This window comes from Syzygium oleosum, unplaced genomic scaffold, assembly GCF_021117445.2.
Source record: "Syzygium oleosum isolate NSW1041296 unplaced genomic scaffold, Sole_v2.1 Sole_v2.23, whole genome shotgun sequence".
In the NCBI taxonomy this organism is placed as follows: domain Eukaryota; kingdom Viridiplantae; phylum Streptophyta; class Magnoliopsida; order Myrtales; family Myrtaceae; genus Syzygium; species Syzygium oleosum.
This window is the reverse complement of record NW_026607507.1, coordinates 4,971,935-4,978,065: the sequence shown is the minus strand read 5'-3', so window position 1 is coordinate 4,978,065 and position 6,131 is coordinate 4,971,935.

Sequence of the window (6,131 nt, the reverse complement as noted above, 5' to 3'; positions counted from 1 at the left end):
TAGAAGAGTCATTCATGTTGTGTAAACATTTCTTCTTGCTCCTTCCACCTATCCTTTTGGAATTCTTTTCAACTTCTTAATGACTTAAGAGATGAACATAATGAGTCTTTTGATTCTTTATCCTTGTTTCCTCTTGAACAAGCATACTGGCCAATTTATTTACATTCCACTTGTCATTTATGGTGTTGTAATTTACTTGAAATGGCCCATATTGTTCATGAGGCAATGAATTAAGTATGAACTATACTAAAAAGTACTCATCCACGTTCATTCATATAGTCCTTAATTTTGCCGCTAAGTTTGTCATCTCAAGTACATGTTCATGCATGGTACGTGAACATCATATTTCATGATGGTCAAAGTACTCATCAATGTACCAGCAAGTGACTTATCAACAGTTGTGGGAAGAGTGGTCTTTAAGTTGTTCGCAACTGTTATCCGCATAAATATTAAGCTTAATCTGTTCGATCTTTCCCAAGCTTTATAGAAAGACTTTTCATTATCGATGCTCTCATTAGTAATAGCAGCCGGTTCCTCAACTTGAACTACTAAATCAAGATCCAGGACACTTGGGTGAAATTGGACTTGTTCACTCCAAGTTGGGAAACTCATTCTATTGAATAAAGGAACAGATGAAGCATGCGAATGAAGAGAAGCGGGTACAGATACTACAAATATGCAAGACAATACTCATACATTAATGCTTTGAGAATATCACATAATCATATTCAAATTAAACAATACATGTACATCATAATTCTCCTTTGGTTGATCCTACAGTAGACAAACATACAATAAACCATAATGACGCTAATAACTTTTATTTTGCAATTATAAATACACCTCATTAAAATTTATTTGATATCTTTGGATATACAAATAAATCTAACAAGACATATTAATTACCAACTATTACATTCATAAATTATAAGAAATTCATTAACTTTTGGGTGAATCCCTAAAGTCTTATAATAAATGAACTTCAATATACCCGTGACACAAATAAGGATATGTAATATATCAATATCAGTCAAAGCATCAATTAATCATGGATAATTGAATGAAACTTTATACAATTTCAAAAATTCAAGATACCTTAAGGTTTGGCCACTTTGATGACTAACAAACCATTCATAATTGAATTTATTAAAATTGTAAAGCACAATAATTGTTTCATTCACAAACATTCACCAAATTGCATGCTTAGGGAAAAATCGTAAATTAATGCATAAGAGCAAAACTGTAAAATCAGAATTCTTTAGGGGCAGAACCGAAAATTTAGCAACCAAGGGCAAAATGGTAAATAATTCGGTCAATGGCAAAACAATAAATAATTCATAAATGGCAGAAATAGAAATCACCAGCCAAGGGCAGAAACGTAAATTTACACAAAAGGGGCATAACCTTACTTTAGCACAAAGGGGCAGCACGCGCCTCAACTACTGAGCGAGCGCGTGGATTCCACGCCCCCGTCTCTCCTCACACGTGGCGCGTGGGTCTTACCTGCCTAATGCCTTTATTGGGTGATTGGCCATTTTCCGCTTCCGCCCAACCTTCTTCCGCCCGGGTCTCCTCCGACAGCCCATCTTTGACCAAATTAATCTGTGGGTTTTGGAGACCACGCTAGCACAACCACGCAGGTCCAAGCTTCGGCGAACTTTATCCATAAACCATACATATTTTTAATAATTGGAAAAATCATAAGATCCTAAACTATGGCTCTGATACCAACTGTTAGAGATAACGTAATTCTTTTATGCGAAAAAATTCTGAAATCCAGGATATTATATCTTAATTATTTTCACAATAAGAGGAATGAAGACATACATTTATCCATAGCGTTGCCCTTGAAGATAATTGTCGCAGAAATAGAAGAAACGTAGAAATTTGATATCTCTCTCTTAATCCACTTTTCTCTCTAACGTATTTTATCTGATGGGGGATAGAATACAACCGTTCGTTCTTCTTGGATGGAGAGAGGACCAGACTCTATTTATATGGGTTATCAATAGGTGTCTTCCATAAAAGCATGTTCCATTTCATAAAAGTCGCACCTCTTCGGAGGAACTGGAACTTCTTAATAAAAATGCATCTTTTGATCTTTTTCATAACCAAGATGTTTTGGCACTTAATTTATTAAACCATTAATTAATAACATCACGTGGGTCACAATTATTCTTACATCACTTGCTTTCAATGGGTGTGATTTGTTACATTGCACGGGTCCTATGTAGACTCACCTGATTCTCAAGTAGCCAGAAGACAGCCACTGCTGCCGCTTTCCATTAAATCCATAGCCACGCGTGAGCTGACCTCTATTTGCCCCTGTTTTCCAATGCCATCGCTAAAGAGCTCAAGCCGCGGCCGCTATTGTTTTACTTGTTGAATATAATCCTTAAAGTTGCTTTCGTGTCTGTCTTGTTCAGGTTCAATCCTTGATTACTTCACAGAGAAAGGCGAGTGAGACCGAGACCAAGAGATGCTGGTGAGTGATGGCTTTGAACGCTTGCAAGAAGGATTGAGAAAAAAAAAAAGGAAGAGAAAAAGCCACGTAGGATAAATGAAGATAAAAATCCATGCTGTTGGGTGGGAATTAATACAAAAAAGCAACAAGTGAATAATCAATTAATTAAAAAAGCCATGTAGGACTTTTGTCAGGAATTTATCGTCAATGCCAGTTAAGTGATCGTTTTTTCTCCGATTTGATACTCAAATAATCCGACGAAAAGTTTTTGGCACTAAAGTGAGCGCCGTACGCAACTTTCAGCACTTTTAATGTCATTCTGCCCATATAGTTGACATCATATTAGGATTTAGCGCATCTTCTTTCCACTGCTGTTTAGTGAGATGCTTTGGAAGATCAACATCTTCGAGATGATTATCTTTTACTGATCTTACAGCAGCTGAAAGTTCAGAATGCGTAGCCATCTCATTACTAGCCTGTGGTAGTTGGCTATTGTTGTCAGCAGCATTGTCAGTCACTTATTAATTTCTGGCTCTCGCCGTTGCATTTTCTCAAATCAACAAAAGGTCCCATTAGGTATGCCCCAAAGATGTTTCACCAAAAAGTGAAAAATCTCAAAAGATAAGGATGATTCGAATTGAATTGACAAAGATTAAAAAATGGTCATTTGTTTATTTTGGAAAGGAATGTAAATGGAACTAAAGGTATTTAAATTGCGAGTACTGAACTTCAGAAGTTGCAAGAAAAAAAAAGGTACCGGAAAGTTAAAGGTATTGCGAAGGTAAATTTGCAGGATAGTTAAAGACGAAAATAAAAGCAAAAACAGATGTTCAAATTGATTGATTATGGGTGCTGACCAAAAAAAAACAAAGATTGATTGATTATGTGCAGTTAGATTACTACATGAGCTCTTATAATACACTGTAGCAGTTATTTACAAGCAGTTCTTGGATTTTGAATCTATACAAACTTCCTAGCACGATCTACATTTACATTCTCTGAGATTCTAGACATGATTATACACAAAAACATGCAAATCCCTAGATTGTATGCATAATCATATGGCAATCATGTGTTTGAGTCAATCACCTTTCTTCATATTCAACTGTTGTATTAGCAAACCTCTAGTTTATTCATTAATATCATTTCCTCAACACTTAGCCAAAAATCTGAGATTGTCTGTGGTCGATGATTTTGTCAATCAATTTCCTTTAAGTTGTTGACTGGTGAAGCCTCTCGTTGATAATTTTTGCACTACATATTGTGATGACTTTATAAATGATGTTATCGATTTCCTTCACTAACGTTGAGCCTAATCGGTCTCCGTTTGTTTTTTTTTATTGATGACTTCTGCTTTTAATTATCGACTGAGCATGCCACTCGTTGATACCAATCTAGAGTTGGTCCCTTTTTTTTTTTTTGTGTCAACACTTCCTTTCTTCTTTCTCATTTTCACAGCAAGCGCTGGCAGGTTTTTGATTGCTTCCCTCACAATTCATTCAATGCCAAGAAAATAGAGATATCCAAGCACCCCTCTTTGTCTGCCTACGACTTAAATTAACCGGATAATTTCGATTTAACATGCATCATTCTCTTTTGCTTCCTCTCAAAGCGTATCTTCGAGAAAAGATAAAGGGAGTGGTCTAGATCAATTTCTAATGTTTGGTGAGCGAGTGTGTCAAAGCTAATAGTCAAAGTCCAATTTTCACCCGACCTAGAGGTTGCAAATCTTTTTCTTAGAGATTTTTTAGTAGTTCTGAATACACCGGTCAAAGAGAGGGAGTCCGGTCGGTTTTGGTTAGGTCAAAAATGGAAGCAATCCAAATTGATCTAATTAATCCATGTCGATCTATTTTTATGTAATACAATCTTAGCAATCTATATTCGACCCAACTTGACCTGACCCGTACTCAACCCAACTCGGGCTCCAATTTTTAGCAATTTTTCCCTTAAATACAAAAAATAATAGTATATTGAAAAAGAACTAATGAAATAAAAAAAACAAATAAACATGAAATAAAATCAGCATATAAGAAATTTCTAAATAGTTTCACAAATCAAGCTACTACAAAATCTCCTATTATTTCTCCTAGTGCTTGGAAGACTATTGCCTGAGTAGATATGTTAATTGGGAAAATGCACGTTGAAAGACAACCATACTTTCAAGCATTAGATATGTAGAGTTTCATCTATTAATGACATCTTGACGTTGTTGGGGAAAAATCAAGTAATCAAGAAGATGAACGAAAGCAGACTTTTTTTTGTCATAACACACTCTTTAAGGAATTATTTTCCCCAAAACGTTGCTAACGGTTACTAGCAAATTCCTCCATGACACAAGTCTCAAGCTAGAATACCCAATAGTAATTCTGGTATTTTTCCATGAACTCTCAAAGGGAAACAATAGAAAACAGTTGTCATATATCTTTTGAAAGAAACAAAAATGGAAGTTGTTCTATTAAGCAAAAATGTTGAGTAATTAATAGCGAAAAATATGTTTGAACGGATACAACCTTTTAAAGGTTGTAAGAGCACCTAATAATTGTTCGATAGAAATAATAAATTCGGAATTAAATAATAAACAAAATAATTGTAACTCTATTGCTAACATTTACTCTGTTTCAATAGGTCACAAATGTTATTTTATAATTATAAATCCGAATTTTAATAAATAAAAAATAATAATCGTTGATTAGTGCCAAATTTGTTCTACACTCACCAAAATCGCGCAACTATTCGCATGGCCGCATGCGGGTATAGTAGGGTCTAGTTCATTTAGCTATTGTCTTTATTTGTAAGAAAAGAAGACTTTCACAATTATATATTCGCCAACACACTCCCATTTAATTTATGTGGAACAAGGTACTTTCCAACATAAGCACCTTTGTACCGCTCTTCAAGCATGACATTGATATATAATCAACACATTTCTCTCCTCCCCTATGTAGCTCTCCCAAAATTTGAAATTGTTAAGTTTTTCAAATCGGTAGTCACTTAAAAAGTACTCCTTCTGGAGATAGATCTATGGACAACGTTGTTATACACCCTATCGTAATTACAGGCTTCCAAGCAAACTGGTGGTTCATAGATTTCTCTTTTGAAACATTTTTTCGTGGCCACAGGATTGTTATCCCACAAAGTCATGTTTAAACGTGCAATAAATAAAACGTGGTTCCCAAGAAACACACGTGCATGAGGGGGTCGTACTAACAGGGTCAGTATGACTCTGTGCATGTAGAAACAATAAAGTGCAATGCTTAGAGGATGGCTCGAGTAAGTAGAAAAATTTGCTCCCAAAGCAGCTACAAACTTTTTTCATTATGGATGCATCGCAGCACACCTATATAATGGATGGTTAGCACACTCAGAGTCTGGCGGGAAAATTTCATTTTGATACTCAAAGTGGGGCCTTTTTCTCAATTTGGTACCCAAAGTGGACATAGTCCCAAATTGGTACCCAAAATGCCCATTCAGTCTCAATTTGGTACCCAAAGTGCCCATTCAGTCTCAATTTGGTACCCAAAGTGGACATAGTCCCAAATTGGTACCCAAAGTGCCCATTTAGTCTCAATTTGGTACCCAAAGTGCCCATTCAGTCTCAATTTGGTACCTGAGTTCGCCGGCCGGTCAAATGCTCACCGGCCGGCTAGAAATTCTTTGTTCGGCT